Raw genomic sequence first — 22517 nt, forward strand, 5'->3', positions numbered from 1 at the left:
ATGTTACAGATTCAATGTCATATTTGAAACTAATGGTTGTAAAGTCATTGACATTGCATCTAATAGATGAGCATGATAGATTGATGATTATGCAGTGCATAGGAGTTATGGCATAGGAGACTATGACATTCTAGCATGAGTGTTTTGCAACGGTTAGTTCAAGGAGAATTGGTTCGAGGGCTGCCTAAACTAAAATTTGATAATGATAAAATCTGTGATGTTTGTGCTAAAGGAAAACAAAAGCGAGTTTCTTTTAAATCTATTAATGATGTTTCAACTAGTAGAGTATTACAATTGATCCATATAGATCTTTTTGGGCCAACTAGGACTACTAGCTTGGGTGGAAAACAATATGCATTTGTCTTGGTAGATGACTATTCTAGATATACTTGGGTTATATTCTTAAGTACTAAAGATGAAGCATTAGAAAATTTCATCACATTTTCAAAAGTAATCCAAAACGAAAAAGGTTACTCTATCACTAGTGTTAGAAGTGATCATTGCACTGAATTTGAAAATCTTGGATTTAATGAGTCTTGTAATTCTAATGGTATTAGCCATAATTTTTCAGCACCTAGAACCCCTCAACAAAATGGAGTTGTTGAGAGAAAAAATCGAACTTTAGAAGAAATGGCTAGAACCATGCTTTGTGAAAATAATTTGCCAAAATATTTTTGGGCGGAAGCCACAAATGCCGCTTGTTATGTTGTAAATCGAGTAATGATTAGGCCAATTTTAAAGAAAACTCCATATGAAATTTTCAAAAATAAAAAGCCTAACATTAGCTATTTTCATCCTTTTGGATGTAAATGTTTTGTTTTAAACAACGGTAAAAAAAACCTTGGCAAATTTGATGCTAAAAGTGATGAAGGAATTTTTCTGGGTTATTCCTTAAATTCTAAAGCTTATCAAGTATTTAATAAAAAAACTTTGGTTGTAGAAGAGTCTATACATGTTGTTTTCGATGATAATCTCCTTCCGAGGAAGGATTCTTGTTTGAATGATGATGTAGGTATTATACATACAAATGACGTTAGACATGACGTTGGAGAATCATCATCAAAGGAAGAAACGAAAGATGAGGAAACTCATGATCCTCTTGAGAATCCAACCATTGAAGAAAGGGAAGTATCTTATCCAAGAGAGTACAACTATGTCAAGGATGGTGAGATTATAGGTGATCCATCCAAATGGGTAACAACTCAATCTTCTCTTAGAAATATTTGTAATTATGTTGCATTTATTTCATGCATAGAGCCTAAGAATATTAAACAAGCATTAAAAGATGAACATTGGATTATGGCTATGCAAGAAGAATTAAATGAATTTGAGAGAAGTAAAGTATGGACATTAGTTGAAAGGTCTAGTAATAAATATATTGTAGGTACTAGAAGGGTATTTAGGAATAAGCTTGATGAGAGTGGTAATATAGTGAGAAACAAGGCTAAACTTGTTGCTCAAGGGTATACTCAAGAAGAGGGCATAGACTATGATGAAACATACGCTCCCGTAGCTAGGATGGAAGCAATTAGAATGTTATTAGCATTTGCATGTTTTCATGAATTTAAACTATATCAAATGGATGTTAAAAGTGCATTTTTAAATGGTTTTATAAAAGAATAAGTGTATGTGGAACAACCTCCAGGTTTTGAAGATTCAAAATTTCTGGATCATGTTCTTAAATTGACAAAAGCACTTTATGGTTTTTCCTAGAGCTTGGTATGAAAGATTGTTAAATTTTTTAATTGAAAAGGGTTTTTCAAAAGGGAAGGTTGACACTACATTGTTTTTAAAGCATAAAGGTAAAGATTTATTAGTAGTTCAAATCTATGTTGATGATATAATATTTAGTTCTACTAATGATGTTCTTTGCCAAGAATTTTCTAAGCTAATGCAAAGCGATTTCGAAATGAGCATGATGAGGGAGCTCTCATTTTTCTTGGGACTCCAAATCAAGCAAAGAAAAGATGGCATCTTCATCAATCAAGCTAAGTACGTCAAAGATATGCTCAAGAAGTTTGGACTGTAAAATGAAAAACCTCATGACACTCCAATGAGCTCTTCAACAAAGCTTGACTTAGATGAAGGAGGTAAATGTGTAGATGTTAAATTATATAGGTCAATGATTGGATCTCTACTTTATCTAACTGCAAGTAGACCGGACATTATGTTTAGTGTTTGCTTATGTGCTAGATTTCAATCATGCCCTAAGGAATCACATTTACTAGCTGTTAAGAGAATCTTTAGATACCTTAAGGACACTCCTAGTTTAGGACTTTGGTATCCTAGAGACTCTAGCTTTAGCTTGCATGCCTTTTCTGATGCGGATTATAGAGGATGCAAATTAGATAGGAAAAACACCTCCGGTACTTGCCAATTCCTTGGAAATATGTTGATTTCTTGGTTTTCAAAGAAACAAAATTGTGTTGCATTATCTACCACTGAAGTCGAATACATTTCAGCTGGTAGTTATTGTGCACAAGTTTTATGGATGAAACAACAACGTTTTGATTATGGAATTGAAGTAGGTACCATTCCTATCAAGTGTGACAATATTAGTGCTATTTGTCTCACTAAAAATCTCATCCAACGCTCTAGAACTAAGCACATTGAAATAAGACATCACTTCATTAGAGACCATGTCACTAAGGAAGATTTAGTTCTAGAATTTGTTGATACTTTGCATCAATTAGCGGATATCTTTACAAAACCTTTAGACAATGAACGTTTTTGGACACTTAGGAGAGAATTAGGTTTAACTGACCTATCTTCACTTAGTGTTTAAAATAAATTTAGCACTTTTAAGAATAAATGAAAAATGCTTATAATAATTTTTTATTGCATTCTCTGCTATTAGTTAGGGGAGTTTATGATTTTTGATGAAAAATTAACTTTATGTTCAAATGTAGTTTAAGGATTAATTTGATTGATTGAACATAATTAATTTTTGATATATGAGTTGCCAATACCACTAGAGAATATTAATTTAGCATTTTTAGTGTTTATAATGCATATTTTTGAATTATAGGGCAGAGGGAATCGATACCCCCTTGAAGGGGAACCGATACCCCCCTGGGGTTCTGGTTTTATCGGGCATAACCCTTATTTTTAGCTCAAACTCTTTTTTCTTCTCTTCCTTGCCGTCGTTTCCCCTCTATACTCTCCCTATCTCCATTTTTGCCTCAAATCAACGTTTTTAATCAGAATTCTCTTCAAATATCATCTCCTAAACCTGCTAGCATCATTAAAATCGTGCAAACAACATCAAAATCCACTCAATCTCATCTTTCAAGGTAAATTTTTCTAAACTCTCTATTCCATTGATTTTGAACATAGGACTAGTTTTAATTAGTTCTAAATAGAAATAGTGATCGAGCATTGCTTATTAGTGTTTAGAAACTAAATTTTACAACTAATTTCATAAAAAAACACAAGATTTTTCCAAATTTTTTGAAATTTTTGAAATAAAAAAAAATTATTGTGTTTTGATTGAATTACGTTTTTATAAAAACTATACATATATTGATTTTCAAAACTTTATTTTTCAATAAGTTTTTTGAAAACTTTGCCCATTAAGATTGGTTTAGAGAACCTTGAAATATTGAGAACTCAATTGAGTTTTGGGATTAATTGAATTGCATACATGTGTTTTCTAAATTGCAGGTTATCCATTCTATTATGATTTCCTAAACAATGTCCAATCCTAAACGTGCTAGGTCATCATCTAGTTGCTCAAACCATCAACCAAATCCTCCTCATATTCCTGAAATTTCAATTCCTAATCCTAATCCCATTGATCCTAATATGACTATCCAAAACTCGTGCTTCAATAATCCTGGTCCTAGAAATCATCGTTTTTGGTATTATCAATATTTTGACTCTCACAAAATTAGAGAAGAACGTATCCCTTCTCGTCAAGCTATGATAGATATCGATTTTAGATATCTTCCTCTTTTACAAGAGTGTAAATTTGATAAACTTTGTGACCTTGAACCTATAGTTTACCATCAACTTGTTCGCATATTCTATTCTAATGTCGTGTGTGTTAAAAACCGAGCTCAAACCAAAACCATTGTAGTTCGTTCCTATCTCCTAGGACAATTCATCCATCTTGACTCGACTTACATAGCTAATGAATTAGGATTAGATAATGATGGTATATCAAATGAAAAACAACCTTTAAGTTCTCCTTATAAAAGAAGGGATAGTGCGAGTGTCTTAGATCTTCATGATCGTTTCCTTCATATAATGATTTCTTGGTGGTTTCGACCATCCGGAGGTCGTTACTCTACTCTTCGTGCTTTAGATCTTTGGTGGTTACATTGTTTCCAAAACAATACTAAAATAAATCTTCCTGAGATTATTTTTGCTGAAATCGTTGAAACCGTAAACTTAGTACCAAAAAAGAAACTTTGTTCCTCTCTAGTTTATGGTTGCATTCTAAGTAATTTATTTTCTAAAGTCGGCTTAGAGTAGGTCTATATGTCATCTTTCCTCTCAAGAAACAAATTAATCTTCTTTCCTTAACGAGAGCGGGATGGATAAAGAATAAGGACACTGGTGAATGGGTTCGATCTTCTGAAGATACTCCGGGAGCTAGTTCTTCACGAGCTCCTCCAGCAGATGCCGACGATCCCGAACTTGAGCAATTAATGCAAGATATTGACGAAGCCGACGATGAGCCGGAACAACATGAGGAACAAGCTCAGCAAGAATATTATGTGCCTCCATATTTTCAATCATTCATGGAGACATTTGATTTCCGTTATGCATCCTTGGATTCTCGCTTCACTTCCATAGAATCTCACTTCTCGACTATGGAAGCTCAACAATTGGAAATTCTCTGGGAGATGCGTGCAAAAAATGAGGCAACCAACGCTCGTATTAATGAACTCACTCATGAAATGGAAGCTATGTGAGCTCATTTCCCACCTCTCGATCCTCCTACGGATGCTTGAACTTTAATCTTTGCTTTGCTTGTTTGGATTAAACTTGGATATTTGCGTTATTGTTAAAACATTTTGAATGCTTTTGGATTGTTTATTTTTGGTTGTTCGAACTTATGTTTAATACATTTGATTTGGATTTTGTGTTTATTTTGCATCTTTAGACATATATGACCAATTATCCATTACATGTTTATGAATATTGATTATGGAACTAATGGCTAACGTTTCTCTTGATTATGATCTTAGCAGCTTATATTTAGTTATCAATTGGCTAATTTTTTTCAAAAACTTATTTAAAATCTTTTAAAGGTCTTTTTGATTTAACAAAAAAGGGGAGAAATATTAAAGTGTTTTTAAAGGGGAGAAGTGTTAGAGTAAGGGGGAGTAATTTCAAAACTTGATTTCAAAATCTTAAAATTACTAAAATGTTTTGTTATATCAAAAAGGGGAGATTGTTGAAAACATTTTGATATTTTGATATAACAAATTAAGATAAATGAATTTTAAGATTTTCCAAAAAGATTTTCTAAGTATATTCAATATAATTATTCGAATATCAAAATATTACTCCAAATCTTTCAAAAGTCATTTTTAATCCTTACTCAAGTGTAAAATTAAGTTTTAATCTTAAAACTATTTCAAAATAATTTTACAAAGTATTTTGAACCGTTTTAAAGCCAAAAATTCCAGAATGTCCAGAGGAAACCGATTCCCCCCCAAGGGGGTACCGATTACCCCCTGAATGGTTTGGCTCCGAGAATTCCAGTATGCTCGGAGGGAACCGATTCCCCCCAGGGGTACCGATTCCCCCCACTGTTCAACGGTCGAAATATTTGAATTTTACACTTAGGGAACCGATTCCCCATGAGGGGTATCGATTCTCCCCACGCTTCAAGTAGAAATATTAATTGTTTTCACACTTAAACGGCTCCAAAAACTTCATTAATGATCTCCAACGTTCAGAAGTGATTCAAGGTGTATTTAAGCAAGCTTAGAAGCCATTGATCAATAACAAGAAACATCAAGCAACTATAATCAAGAGAGAATCAAAGAGAAAGCATCAAACCTCAAGTTTGAGCATTTCAAGCCTATTTTTCATTCAATATTCATTTTGCTTTCAAGAACACTTATTGTGTTCAATTGTATTTATTCTTGAGTGTTCTTTCTTTGTTCTAGATTTGTGCAAACATATTTACCTTGTGAGGTTTTTCTTGTAAGTTTGCAAATTTGTAATCTTCTCTTTGAGAAAAGAGTGTTCTCAAGAATTGGGGTATATTTTTGAGGGAGTTGTAAGGTTATCTCTTTGGCCTCAAAAGAAAGAACAAATTAGTGAATTTGTTGGAAAATCCTTAGTGTGGATAGCTAAGGTAGTAAACGTAGACTTTGGTTGATAAAGTCGAACACTCTAAATCGTTGTGCAATTACTTTCAATTTTCTTCAAAAGCTTCCACAAAATTTTAATTGCCAATTCACCCCCTCTTGGCTGATTCCGTCAATCGATTAACTCAACAGATTTATAGTGGTTCGACTTTCTCAAACAAAGTCTACGTCCACTACCTTAGCTCCTCACCAAGGATTTTCCAACAAATTCACTAATTTGTTCTTTCTTTTGAGGATAAAGAGTAACCTTACAAACTCCCTAGTTTTTCCGAGCTAAACTAGAACCTTTTCCCTAGCTTTTACACGGGATAAGCTAGAACCTTTCCCCTTTACAAAAGGATAAAAGATGTAAACAAGAAAACCTCTCTAAGGTAGGTGTTTACAAGATTGAGCTCACAAGAACAAAATATTTACAAGAGAAAGATAAAATAAGAATGAAAAACTCTTCTCTTCTGTTTGATTACTTTGATAGTTGTTCTCTTTACTTCTTCAAGTGTCCTTAGCTTGTATTTATAGCTTTGAATGTGTTTGAAGTCGTATATAGTCGTTGGGGATGTTTTGGAGCCGTTTAGGGATGAGAAACAATTAATAAAACAGCTTGGAGCGTGGGGGGAATCGGTATCCCCTCATGGGGAATCGGTTCCCTAAGTACAATCTGTTTTTAACCGTTAGACAGGGGGAATCGGTACCCCCTGTGGGGGAATCTGTTCCCCCTAGGCAATCTGATTTTTCTTGAAACCCTTTAAAAAGAAAATATTTTTGGCTCGATTAAGGCTCGAAATACTTTGTAAAATTGTTTTAAAATAGTTTAAGTATAAAACACAATTTTACACTTTAGTAAGGATTAAAATGAACTTTGAAAGACTTGGAGTAATATTTTGATATTCGAATAATTACATCGAATATACTTAGAAAATCTTTTGTAAAATCTTAAAATTCATTTAACTTAATTTGTTATATCAAAACATCAAAATGTTTTCAACAATCTCCCCTTTTTTGATATAACAAAACATTTGAGTAATTTTAAGATTTTGAAATAAAGTTTGAAATTACTCCCCCTCACTTTAACACTTCTCCCCTTTAACACCTCTCCCCTTTAACACCTTAACACTTCTCCCCCTTTTTGTTAAATCAAAAAGACTCTAATCTTTGAAGTTCAAAATAACTTTGGAGAGTAAGTAGTAAATTTGACATTTTAAAAATCATTTGAAAAAATCAAAGCTCCCCCTCAATAAATGCATTCCAAATAAAATTTTGCTTTTAGGATCTTGACACTTAAACAAAATTGAATTTCAACAAAGAATAATAAACATGTTAGTAGCATATGAAATTCAATATATCCAAGACTAAAATACTTTATGCAATACCAATTGTTGAATTTAAGATCATATGCATAAAGTTTTCTAAAAATGTTATGCATTTGAAAAATTTAATATCAATTATTAGAGAGATATCATTTTTATTTAAACCACATGCATAAACATTCAAATTTAGGTCAAATGTTTTTAAAGATTTATAAAATCAAATTATTTGAAAAGTTGATATCAATTGTTAGAGAGATATCATTTGCATTAAAACAAATTTTGACCAAAATTTTATTATGATGAACTAAAAATTCTGAAAAATCATTACAACTTTAAAATGTTCATCATAATCATCTTTTCAACATACATGAGATTAAAACAATGATGCATAATCATTTAAAACCAAAACTCATGCATGCTTAAAATCAAATGAGCAACCAAATAATCCAAAATTAAAAGTATTAAGCTTAGAGGTTACCCATTCCTTTTTCATATGTGGCTAGAGCATTTTGAATATCATCATTTTCATCACAATTGCTTCCACACACCTACAAGAGACATTTAAGTAGATTTTGGTATCCAAATTGCTTTGGATCCTTGAACGTTAGTTACAATGCCCCTTGTTCCTTTCGGAACCCATACTTGACTAATTTTAAAACGTTTTCCTTTCTTCAAAGGACAAGTATGTTCCAAATGACCATGATAATGACAATGTGAGCATATTATCATTATTGAACTAAATAAATATTTAAAATGCTTTCTTTTTCTTTTGTTAAGCATTCAAGCTTATCTTTTAAATCAAAATTTTTTTTTTCAAAACTATCAATTTTTATTTTTGAAAGCTCTAAATCCTTTTTCAAAATTTCATTTTGGCTTTTAAAATCTATTTTTGTTTTCAAAAGAAAATCGTTTTCATTTTAAATTTTGAAATCATTTTCTTATATTTGGAGTTCATGGTCTCAAACTCTGAATATAACCTATTAAAAGCATCTTGTAACTCATCAAACGTATATGAATTAAATTCATTTGAGTTAAAAGATACCTCGGGCTCTTCATAAGCCATTAGAGACACCACCTTTGTTGGTTCTTCTTTCTTGTTTCCATGGATTTCCTCGAGCTTATTCCAAATCTCCTTGGCACTTGAACATGAAGAAACCCCTTCATAGATTTCAGGACCAAATGCACAAAACAACATGTGCACGGCCTTGGCATTAAGTTGAGATTTCTTCTGTTCTTTGTAACTCCGCTTCTTCTCCTTCTTTTTTGGAGAAGAGTAGCCATTCTCGATTATCTCCCATACATCAAGATCATTGGATTGGATGAATACATTCATTAATTTCTTCCAATGATGATAGTTGACTCCATTGAAGTATGGAGGTTTGTCGATTGGTAGGGAGTCTTCCATGTGGAACGAGCCGGAGGTAGGAAGTCATCTTCTCGGTTGTGTAGGGAATTGGTATAGCTTCTTCTAGGATCGTCTCAAGGTGGTTAAACCTTCCTAACGAGTTAGGCTCTGATGCCAATTGTTGGGATTTTCGAAAGCTCAAATCGATAATCGGAATGGTTTACAAAGAGGGTTCAGAATAGTTTTGCGTTTAGGGAGTAAGGAGATTGAAAGATAGAATTGCACAGTGATTTATAGTGGTTTGACTTTCTCAAAAAAATCTGCGTCCACTACCTTAGCTCCTCACCAAGGATTTTCCAACAAATTCACCAATTTGTTCTTTCTTTTGAGGAAAAAGAGTAACCTTACAAACTCCCTAGTTTTTCCGAGCTAAACTAGAACCTTTTCCCTAGCTTTTACACGGGATAAGCTAGAATCTTTCCCCTTTACAAAAGGATAAAAGATGTAAACAATAAAACCTCTCTAAGGTAGGTGTTTACAAGATTGAGCTCACAAGAACAAAATATTTACAAGAGAAAGATGAAATAAGAATGAAAAACTCTTCTCTTGTGTTTGATTACTTTGATAGTTGTTCTCTTTACTTCCTCAAGTGTCCTTAGCTTGTATTTATAGCTTGGAATGTGTTTGAAGTCTTATATAGTCGTTGGGGATGTTTTGGAGTCGTTTGAGGATGAGAAACAATTAATAAAACAGCTTGGAGTGTGGGGGAATCGGTACCCCCTCATGGGGAATCGGTTCCCTAAGTGCAATCTATTTTTGACCGTTAGACATAGGGAATCTGTTCCCCCTGGGGGGGAATCTATTCCCCATGAGCAATCTGATTTTTCTTGAAACCCTTTAAAAAGAAAATATTTTTGGCTCGATTAAGGCTCGAAATACTTTGTAAAATTGTTTTAAAATAGTTTAAGTATAAAACACAATTTTACACTTTAGTAAGGATTAAAATGAACTTTGAAAGACTTGGAAGTAATATTTTGATATTCGAATAACTACATCGAATATACTTAGAAAATCTTTTGTAAAATCTTAAAATTCATTTAACTTAATTTGTTATATCGAAACATCAAAATGTTTTCAACAACCAATAAGCTACACGTAAAATAGGACTAGAAAGGGATAGAATATCCTCGGAGATAAGTTGAACCCACGCCCAACTCTCGCACCAGTTGTAACACCCTGAATCCCAGGTTAGTAGTTCGGGTCAATCCAAGACCCAAAATTAAGCCCAAATGACCTTATAAAATAGTTAAACCAATTTTATGTTAGTGGGTTTGTGTTGGGCCCAAAAGATTTGGGTGATAGGTGATTAGTGTTTTATGAAGAGAAAGTAGATGGGCTAATAGTGCAATTTTCTCTTATTGTTTTAAAGCTGAAAATCCTCCCCTTTTTTATATCATGTTTACATGAAACACCTCACAATTTTCTCACCAAACACTCCTTTCTTCTTCTTCAACATTTTCTCTTTTCTTCTTCATTTCTTAAGTGCGGAATTTTAAGGATTCAAACTTAGTTTGTTGTCGCCAAGGTAAGAATGTTTCTCTCCATCCTTCAAGCTTTGTTTTAAGCTCCATTTTGTAAGTTTTAGATTTTTTTTTTCAAAATGAGGTTTCCTTGAAGGTAGAGTGAATCCTAATTGATTCAAGAGGTGTTTTAGCAACCAATGCAGTAAGGTAACACGCTTATAGCTTTCTCATATTAAGTGTAGATCATGGAAAGTTAAGTGAGTTAAAAAGTTAAGTTTAAAGCATGTTTAGAAATTTTCATAGTAGATTGTTCATTTAATGTTATAAGCATGGTATAAAGCCTTATTTATGCTCCTTGTATTCACATAAAACTTTAAACATGTTTGGGACCTCACTAAGGTCTTTGAGATTGAAAAATAGAGCTTTTAGTATTTGTTTTATGACTTTTGCAGGTAGAATATCGATATTATAGGGATAGTATCGATACTTGTTCTTCGTTTTGGGCAGATTCGTGAGTTTCTGGGCAAGAGTATCAATACTCTTGAAAGAGTATCGAAACTTTAGGTCAAAGTTTCGAAACTCCCATAAAGTTTCGAAACTGGGCAGAACAGAATGTTTAAAAGTATCAATACTTATAAAAAGTATCGGAACTTTAAAAGGAGTATCGATACTCTAAGGATAGTATCAATACTTTCAGTATGTTTTAAGCAGTAAAGATAGTTTTTGAGTGTTTTAGACTCGAGTTACCCTAACACTTTAGTAATTCCTCAGATAAGAACTACAAGTGAGAATGTTAGTGTTATTTTTCAAATGTAGAAACAAGTTAAAGTTAGGAGAAATAAAACTAGCCTTGTTTGAATGCTCGGGAAAACGACCAGGACACCCGAATTCCTTTAGAAAAGCTAGTAGAGTCGATAGTATAGATTCAGTCTAGATATCCTTAGGTAGGGTCGAAGCCCTTCTGACTAACTATGTTTTTGAGTCCTTAAAACTCTTTAGAAGAAAGGGTGGGTTAGTCAGGGGTGTGTGAGCTCCGAGATGCAGAACCCTCAACCGCACCATGATGTCTACCATAGATTAGAGAGTGAGTATTCGAGATTACTCTCTAAAGCGGTTTTAAAGCAGACTAGCTTAGGTGCAAGGTCCAACACTTTAGGAGTGGGCTAGTAGAACAGAACAGATAGTAGAGCATAACAGATAGTAGAACATATTGCAGTAGACCTTATATCAGTAGACTTTATATCTTGTTTAAGTGATGCAGTTAGTATGCTTTAGCCGTAGTATGGCGCTTAGCTAGTTAGCTCAGCCTTCGGATTGTTTCCGGGGCAGGTTAGTAGATCAAGCAGTTGGAAACAGCTGATAGACTAAGGTCCAGACCAGTCTAGAGCAGATCAGATGTATGTCTCAACATTTTTATTAGGCATGTATATTTGTAAACATTATTGTCCAGTGAAATTGTAGATTTAGTCAAGTTGATCTGTAATATTTTTGAAGTGTAAATATTTTATTTTAGAGCTCCTCAGTGAAAATGTGGAATATGTTAATCATTATTCCTTGAACCATCTTATCATGTCTCTCACCTCGTGAAGGTCCACTAGCTTCCGGAGTTGCTGAACCAGTTTTCCTATTGTCTCATTAGTTCCGGGAACAACAGTTGTAATGCGAGAAAGACTGTCTTTTTCAGCTGGTCCCACAACTAGACTCCACAATAAGTCCTGCCTGAGCTACCAAAAAAAAAAACAGAAGGCACATAGAAAATGCAGCATGAAGCAAAACCAAGCTGACCTGAATATTATTTCCTCTTCGGGAAATAGCCCCGGTAACTTCATTTAGAACACCTGGAGTGTCGTTCGCGATCATAGACAATGTGTGTGACCGAATACCAGTTGACTGAAACATAGAATGAAACACATAAAGTACACAAATGAGAAACAAATGTACAAGCATTGCAATACAACAGCAAGTGAATGCTACATAGAAACCAATTTACTATCCGTTCAAGTAAGAAAACTGGGGATAATGTCGAGATAATGCAGTCTTATTTCAATAACACTGCGAATGATCAACGAATTATCATAAGTTGCAACTAATGGACTAAACATATATGTCTTACAACCAATAAACAATGAAAAAACTAAACATGACATTATACAAAGCTAAACAATGACTAAGATAAATAGATTATTGGTACAATGTAAAGAGCCCAATGAGCATCAAGAATTTGATTTACTGGAAAGATTCCACTGGATATACATCGCCCTTCACACAACAAATAAAAACTCGATGCACGGTGAAAGTACACAAAAAAAATAATAAAGCTCGTAGAACATTCATAATGCAGATTCAGCAAAAGTCATTGACCAAACTATAAAAATCTACTTGCAACTTGTAGAATTATCCTCAGATGAGACTTGGGATTATATAAATTAGAAAATATTCGGTAAATCAACATCTTGTAAATGTCGCTTTCCGATTTCGCAACTTCATTTGTTCTGTTCAATGTCCAAGAGAACATAATCATAATCCAACTCCAAGCTGTATTTATTCTTTTGTAAACTCTAATAGGTTCCATTCTTTGACTTTAGAGCATGTATGGTGCACATAAAAATGGAGAGGCAAGGATAAAATAAGATGCAAAATCTCAAAAGGTAAGCTAACACCAAACTTGGATAAGCATGATCGCGAGGGGTGAGCAAAATCCAATTTGATCCGGAAAAACACTGATTAAAATTTCAAATTAAATAGTTCGAGCTATTTGAGTTCTTAAATAAAACAAAACTGAAAGAGGCATGCATGAGAATGACATGCAAGGCGTTCCAAGTAGAAGAAAAATGTGCATACCTTCGAGTATGAATTGGCATCACCACCAACTAGCAGTTTTGCATCCCTTATAACTCCACCATTAGTTGATCTACCTTCAAGATCTGGATAAGAAGCAGCAGAAAATCCCCAAAAAGGAGCAGTTTCCCCCATCTTTTCACGCCTCAGACAATCTATCACGATCGACATGTTCAAATCTTAGTGAACATAACGATTTGATAGCTCGATAGCTCTCAAAGGTCCATCGTTGTACATTGGTATAATTCAATGAAACTTTCACATTTACAGTAAGTTCACAAAAAACGACACTAGTGTAATGTGTGTTAGGCATCTGACTTAAAATCTATTGGAAAAAGTGGAGAGACTCAAGACACTGAAGACTTTATAGCAGTTGATAGCACCAGTTAATGCTCCCTTTCACGGGTAACTCAACACAGCACACAGACTTATGTTCCGTAACATGATGGAGGGTCCAGTTACTCCAACCGTGCTCTAAAATGCTAATATCAAAACTTTCTATCGAATCCCATGCACAAACTATTTTGTGCTTCAAGGAAAATATTGATACAAGTTTGCAGGAATTTCATACCTTCCCAGTCTTCGCAAGTTCTTTTATCCCAAACTTGCTCATATTTCTTTGAACAGCTTCCATCTTTCCTGGGTCTTCGGTAACCTCAGATGTGCACATGCATTAAAATGTAATAGATGAACAAAAAAGCTCCAAAATGTAAAGACCATTTTTTTCTTGTGATTCTGTAACAAGATGCCAGGAATCCTATTTCAGCATTACCATATAACAAGCTATAATTTGCACCAAAAGGACACTTGAATTCGATTTTCTACGAATGCGTAGGGTTCATTAAAGTCATATCACCTTAACTTTCGTCTCTTTAAAAGTAAATATGTCTAACTGCCAAAATCATGATATATTAGAAGATAAACTGAAGTATCCACAATGCTTGCTCGGAAGATATCGGCTAGCCACATTTTCTAAAAAGATTAGTACAAATTGAAGACTGAATGTCCAGATGTAGAAAAAGGAAATATAATTGAAATCAAGGTTCCTAATAATCCTTTAAGAGAAGATTTTCCAAATAATACAAATTTAGAAGCTCGAACAGATAAATACTTGCTTCCAAACAACAGGATGCCTCGACACGAGTGGATGGATTGGAGTTGAGTTTTATAAGCATTAATTCACGTTCTACATGTGGTTCCATTGAGATATCGTCTACCTGTTAAACAAGGTAATAAATAAATTCTATGAGCCAAGCAAAATAAATTCTATGTTTGTTGATTTAACACCACCCAAGCAAAGGAAAGAAAATTCGAGAAATTCTAATAATCAATGCTAGCAGTACTTAGAGATGTGTATGTGACCCAGGCTTGACGGTTCCGACTCGACTCTATAGGATCAAATTTTTGCCTTTAGAAATCAAGTTTGGGGCGGGGTGGGTCTACTTTAGGAGAGGTGTAATTAGATTTGAGTCAGAGTGATAAAAAATATCTGACCAACCTAAAATACTTTACTATAAAATACACATTTTACTTTCAATTATTCATTTTTCCTTCTTCAATCTCTGTTTTCCTTCATATTCTCTCTACTCTAAATTATTGAAGCCCTAGAATCTTCACCAACCGCCACACCAATCGATGCATTGGCCGTTGTCACCGGTTGATCTCCAAAATTTCCTAACAACCCCTTTCAAGCTTCCTAATTCCAAACTAATGTTTGTTTCAACAGAAAATACTCCGACGTCCACAAATCTAGCCAATAGTGTTTTCCCCTTTGTTTCTGATCTCCTTCCATCATCATTAGATCAAGCCAAAATAAAACTATATTGTTCCACTCACCAATATGAGTCTACTCACCGTTGGGGTCATCGAAAACAACCCTCAATCATTGGAAACCATCATGCCAAAAAATGATTTTTTTTTGTTGCCCTCCCGTTCCCATTACTTCACCCTGATTAAATCAGATCAACTCGCATTGCATACTTGATCTGTGATGGATGCATAAATATATTTCAAGGTGACTATACATAAGTTAACAATATAAATTTTTTAAATGGGACAAGTATAAATAAAATTTCAAGATGAACATTATTAGTAAAATTTTAAGGTAGGTACGCCTGATTTTCCACTTTGTTCTCTATTTTTTAGATTTTATTTCCACCTTTAACTAATTTCTTTTTACTTTAACTAATTTCTTTTTGTTTTTGCAAGTTTTTTGCTTTTTCTTATAGTTTATTTAGGGTTGGATGGTTGATGTCAGGTAGGATAAGGTTAGGGCTAGTTTTCACTCGGGTAGGTGAAATTCTTTTAAAATCATGTCAAGTATCCGTTGGAGGGGCAAAAATCGTGAGATAATGGTGTGGAGAAAAAAAATTCATGAGATAATATTGTTGGAGAATTATTTGCTGAGATAGGGTGTTTGCTACAGTTCGAACGTTGGTCACCAAGTGGTCCGGGCGATAAAGGAGGTCGCCAAGCCATCCCTGCGACTTGTGCATGCGCCATGGCTGTAGGTCGCCATGCACGCCAACTACCTATATTCATGCTTGAATCTTTAGAATTTCAATATCTTTAATATAATATTCATGCCATGGCTTCCACGTGCATGGCTTATTATTTTATTAGATTTGTTTTATATAGTATTATTTTTATTATTAAATGATATATGTTTTTATTTTATTATTATATTAACATTAATATTTTTTTATAGTATTGATATATGTTTTTTTACTTTTTAAAATTTTTGAATTATTTAATCAGATTTGTTTTATATAATATTATTATTTTATTAAATGATTAACTTTTATTATCTAATGATTTAAAAATAGCCTATTAATATATTATTATGTGATATTAATCTTAGATTGACTACCAAAACTGTGATGGTTTGTATAAAATAAGATTGCCTATTAGATTGGGTAAAATTCTTGAGATAATGATGTGAAAAAAAAAATCTTGAGATAATGTTATTGAAGAATTAATTGCTGAGATATGACAATGGTATGTTGAGGGCAATGAAAGGGGTAGAGGATGGTGATATTTATCATGATGGTGGTTACAGATTTGTTTTTTATAAGAAAAAAATTGATTGGAGGGAGAATGATTAGGATTTAGGGTTTAGGGTTTTTAGTAACAACTAAAATATTTTAGGGTTTAGGGTTCACAAAATCAATATACAACAAATAATATAGGTAACTATTGATTTTGTGAACCTTAAACCTTAAACTCTAAACCTTAAAAATATTTTGGTTGTTGCTAAAAACCCTAAACCTTAAACCCTAAACCCTAACCATTCTCCCTCCAATCAATTTCTTCTTATAAAAAACAAATATGTAACCACTATCATGGTAGATATCACCATCCTCTACCCCCTTCATTGCCCTCAACATATCATGAATTTATAAAGGTTTTCAGCAATAATCAAAATATTTTAGGGTTTAAGGTTCCAAAATAAATATACAATAAATAATATAAGGAACTATTGATTTTGTGAACCTTAAACCCTAAACCCTAAAATATTTTGCTTATTGTTGAAAACTCTAAACGCTAAACCCTAAATTCTAAACCCTAAACACTAAATCCTAACCATTATCCCTCCAATCAATGTCTTCTTATAAAAAAACAAATTTGTAACCACCATCATGGTAAATATCACCATCCTCTACCCCTTTCATTGCCCTCAACATACCATGAACTTATAAAGGTTTTCAGCAATAACCAAAATATTTTAGGGTTTAGGCTTCCAAAATCAATATACAACAAATAATATCAGTAATTATTGATTTTGTAAACCTTAAACCCTAAAATATTTTAGTTGTTATTGAAAACCCTAAAACCTAAAATTTAAACCCTAAACACTAAACACACTAAATCTAAACATTCTCCCTCCAATCAATTTCTTCTTATAAAAAACAAATATGTAACCACCATCATGGTAGATATCACCATCCTCTACCCCTTTCATTGCCCTCAACATACCATTGCCCTATCTCAACAATTAATTCTTCAACAACATTATCTCAATAATTTTTTTTTCACATCATTATCTCAAGAATTTTGCCCAATCTAATAGGCAATCTTATTTTATACAAACCATCACAGTTTTGGTAGTCAATCTAAGATTAATAACACATAATAATATATTAATAGGCTATTTTTTAAATCATTAGATAATAAAAATTAATCATTTAATAATAAAAATAATATTATATAAAACAAATCTGATTAAATAATTCAAAAATTTTAAAAAGTAAAAAAACATATATCAATACTATAAAAAATATCAATGTTAATATAATAATAAAATAAAAACATATATCATTTAATAATAAAAATAATACTATAAAAAATAAATCTAATAAAATAATAAGCCATGCACGTGGAAGCCATGGCATGAATATTATATTAAAGATGTTGAAATTCTAAAGATTCAAGCATGAATATGCAGGTAGTTGGCGTGCATGGCGCATGCACAGGTCGCAGGGATGGCTTGGCGACCTCCTTCATCGCCCGGATTACTTGGCGACCAACGTTCGAACTGTAGCAAACGCCCTATCTCAGCAAATAATTCTCCAACAACATTATCTCAATAATTTTTTTTCTCCACACCATTATCTCACGATTTTTGCCCCGTTGGAGGTATGGAAATCACGAATCAAAGTGGGAAAGATCAAAACCAGAGATTCAAATTGTGGTGGCTTTTGTATTTTCGGTCGTGTTGCGAATATAACATATGTTATTGTGGTCATTGCGGGTATCGATCGTAATTTTATTCTAAATAAGTTGAACCTTTTTAAAAAATTATTTAAAAAAATTAAAATAGCATAATAGCAGTTCGCTATTGTTGTGATTGGCCACTTGTTACCCATTAAATAGCAGTCGCGACCCATCGCTATTGGTGTGATTCCGCTTCGCACCGTTATTTTTTGTGATATCAGTTTTGGAGGTCGTCACGGTCGCGATATAACAAATGTTATCCGACTGCTATTTAAATCCCTGATTAAAACATAATATTATTCGACCCATTTCCATCAATAACGATACTTGAATGGAAAACAATTAGGAAACTGAACCATTTCCACACCTTAACAATAATAATAACCATTTTTCTTTTCCTTTCCTTAGTGTCACTTTTAACTATAAATATTGAGAGTGTTCAAACGATCGGTTCAATTAATAATCGAACTAAACAACTCAAAACTGAATTAACTAAACTCTTAAAATTTTAACCATTATTTGAATCGTTTTTTTTCAAAAATTATTAATCGAATCAAACTAAGTTTGATTAATTTGATCAATTTTCAAATTAACTGATATTTTTAAATAATTTTTTTAGTTTCGATTCAAAATAGTGAATGTAGCAATAAATTGAAAATGAGTTCTTTTGTTAGATATTTTTTTATTTCTAGTCTTTATTATCTTCCTTTTGGGTTAGACTTAATATTGAGATTAAAATACAAATATGGAGTTTATAAATATCATGGGTCATTTAAGCTCACAATTGAACTTATATTAGTTATATAATAAAATTTTGATTAATTAATCGATAATCAAATTTTGAATTTTATTTTAACAATTCCCCAACCCTATATTTTGGTGACTTTATAGATTAAGTGAACTAAATTCCGGTTCGATCCGTTAGTTCGGTTTTAACTAAACAATGAACAAAAACATGCTCAAAAAAAGCTAAATCATTTAGCTCCCTTTCTATGATTCCTTTCTTTTCCACCCCTTAAAAACATGCAATACAAACATACTAAAAAAAATAAAAACTAAAAAAACTAAATCATGGTTGAAAAAAAGTAGTGAAAAAAAGTTAAAGATTTATGACCTTGATGACATTAACAAGCTTGTGAAGTTGCTCAGCGACTTGTCGGAGAATCTTGTCAGTCCCGGAGACAACGATGGTAAACAGAGCCTTGTCCTTGTTGAGACCAACAGCAAGTGACTCAATGTTGTATCCCCTTGGGCCAAACACCCCCGCTATCCTGTTTATGATTCCACTTTAGTCCCCGACCATCACCGAAATCTTATGTCGTTTCACCCTGGAAGAAACACACAAGATCCTGAACATGGGTAATAATAACACAAGCTCAAGCTCTAACCGTAAAAGAAAATGTAAAAGGAAACCCAATTCAAGAACAAAAAAATGTTCTTTTTTCTCCAAACAATTTGTGAACACTAACTTGGAAGCGGTGGTCGGGGAGAAAGTCTCCGTGAGAGCCGGAGCTGCATTGGGTTTATCGGTGGTGGCAAAGGGCACGTGCAAGGCCTTTGAGCTCGAGAATCTGAAAGCTAATTCCTTAGCTTTGGACCCGATATTGGTATTGATAATGCTGCTTTGCCTCGAGGTGAAATGAAGAAATTCAGTGGTCTTTGATAAAAATGGGTCCTTCATCGGAATGGTGGCCGAGAGTGAAGCCGCCGCCATGTTTGGTTTTTTTCTTGCTTTTCTGGTCGGTTGCAAGAAGTGGAGACTGAAGAGTTTTTTAAAATTTAAAGACGAGAGAAAAGAAACAGATTCCCTTGCAAACGAGTTACATGTGATGCTAGCATATTATAATAATGTTACAACTTACAAGGTTGCCAAACAAAATTTAAGACAGCTCATTTTCTGACAGGTTCCTCAGAACACGAGGTTTAACCGCTGGTTTTCATAAAAATAATCTTCCTGCCTCTGCTATAAGCACGTATAGTCTTGTAGGTTTTTATTCGAAATATGACATTATATAAAGTTTCTAATAGAAGAGAGAGAGGGAAAAAAAACACCCAAATTGGGCTTTCGAACTTAAAAAATGATATAGGCCTCATCCTTTGACGCTCAAACTCTAAAAAAAAATTAATATGACTTTTGATAAATATTTTTTGTCGTTGACCAATAGAATCGTTACTTTTTATTGATGTGACGTGTAAAATTGCTCAGTTCACTCGTTTAATGCTGTTAGAAATTGGATAAACTATTAATTATTAATATTTTTATAAACTCAAAATAATTCAAAGATAAAATATCAATTTATCCATTTTCCCATATTTTCTTCCCCAAACCACGAAAGTTTCTAGCCTGTAATTTTAATGGTGTTCTCATCAAATAAATTGAACATGAAGACATGATTTGTTAACTTGCAGACCAGACCCATTCTTTTTTTTCTTTTGAAAAAAGGAACTCATGTATATGTAATATACAGAATCGTACACGATTCCCTTATAAACATGGAGATTTTAACAAACAAAAAAATCGAGTAATTTCTAGGGTAAACTACATAAATGATCACATAACTATGGGTTTGTCACGAAATGACCATCATATTCAAAATTGTGACAAATATATCACTAAACTATTTAAATGAGTTCAAAATGACCACACGACATTAACATTTAAAGGACGTGGTAGTTAAAAATTGGTATAATTAGGGTATGGGATCTTCTAAAGTTATGTATTTGCAGCGCTGACACCCTACTTTGTTTTCTTCCATTTTGGTCACTACTTGTATATGATTTGTTTTCTTGGATTTTCATTTAATTCAAACTTGATCCTGATTTTATTTTTAATTTGTTTAATGCCTTAATTTGAGCATTAACTTTAAAATCTTTTAATCTAATCATGTATTAAATTTGTAGATTAAATCTCCTAGATTTTAGAATTAATCAATTTGATCACCAAGATTAACTTTAATTCTTAATTTTTAGTTAGGTCCTAATTTCAATTTAATATAACAAAATGTAGTTTAACTGGGTACCCGGCACCTGCATACCCACTACCCATTTTATTATTATTATTATTATATATATATATATATATATATATATATTATTTTTATTAAATTTTTATTTATAATTCTCAAATTATTTTACTCTAACATTCTAAATTCCTAATTTCTTAAATTTTGGCACCATAATATTCTAAATTTTTAATTTCTTAAATTATTTCACATTAACATTCAAAATTATTTTTTAAAATATTTATTCTAACTTCGAAATATTTGAAATTTAATTATAATTTTTGTTTTATTTTTTATTTTTTTCAATTATGTAATTTGATATTTTGAACTTTATGTGTGAATTATATATTATAGAACTTTAAAATTTAAAATTTAGAAATTATATATATATATATATATATTAAAAATAATATAATTCTAAAAATAAAAAAAATTATAAATTGGGTACCCGTAACTCGAAAATACAGGTACCCAAGTTTTACGGGTACTTGTATGTAATGGGCTGGGACACGGGCCAAAATTTTGATACCCAAAAATTTTTGGTACCGGTATTTCAAATACCCGAAAACATGGGTACCCGATTTTGAACATACTCTTAGTGGTAGGACTTTGAAGGAGTAAAGAGAATGACTAAACTATAAAACGTAAAAAAAAGATAAGGATCTAGATATGAGAAAATATGTCATTTTTCAAGCGAATAAAATATGAATTCAAATATATCTTCACAGTCATCTTCTTCCTCTCCTGTACGTACGTTGATATACAGGAGTTCGCGACTTATGTTAGCGAGTACTCGTGGTGAAGTCAGATAATTTTTATTAATTATGAAATTATTGTGACGTCAGGGAGACATAATTGACATAATATAATTAATAAATAATATGATATAATTAATGTTTCATATTATTAAGTTAATTGAGAATATGACAACACTTAAATCATTAAAATAAATCTAATAGTTTATTTATAATTGATTTAAGATTTTAATATTTTTAAACTAAAATTATTATTTTCATATTTATTTTTTAATGATTATATATATGAAATCATTAAAAATAATTTAATATTCAAATTATAATATATATTATATTATAATTAGTGATAAAAAATATTTATTATATATTACAATTAATATTCAAATTATAATCATAAGATTGTGATATGTGTCACAATTTGATTGGAGAAATAAATTTATTAAATTAAATTGAAATTAGGACCTAATTAAAAATTAAGAATTAAAGTTAATCTTAGTGATCAAATTGATTAATTCTAAAATCTTGGGGATTTAATTTTTCAAATTTAATACATGACTAGAATAAAAGATTTTAAAGTTAATGCTCAAATTAAGGCATTAGAAAAATTAAAAACAAAATCAGTATCAAATTGAATTAAATGAAAATTTAAAGAAACAAATCATATACAAGTAGTGACCAAAAGGGAATAAAACAAAATAGGGTGCTAAA

At 32.2% G+C, this 22517-nt stretch overlaps 1 pseudogene; it reads right to left on the reverse strand.

Moving 5' to 3' along the window:
• Positions 1-12048: 12048 nt before the first annotated feature.
• Positions 12049-19816, reverse strand: LOC120154086 (annotated as a pseudogene).
• Positions 19817-22517: the final 2701 nt, after the last annotated feature.

The sequence above is a fragment of the Hibiscus syriacus genome, unplaced genomic scaffold, assembly GCF_006381635.1.
Source record: "Hibiscus syriacus cultivar Baekdansim isolate YM2019G1 unplaced genomic scaffold, ASM638163v2 tig00111105_pilon, whole genome shotgun sequence".
In the NCBI taxonomy this organism is placed as follows: domain Eukaryota; kingdom Viridiplantae; phylum Streptophyta; class Magnoliopsida; order Malvales; family Malvaceae; genus Hibiscus; species Hibiscus syriacus.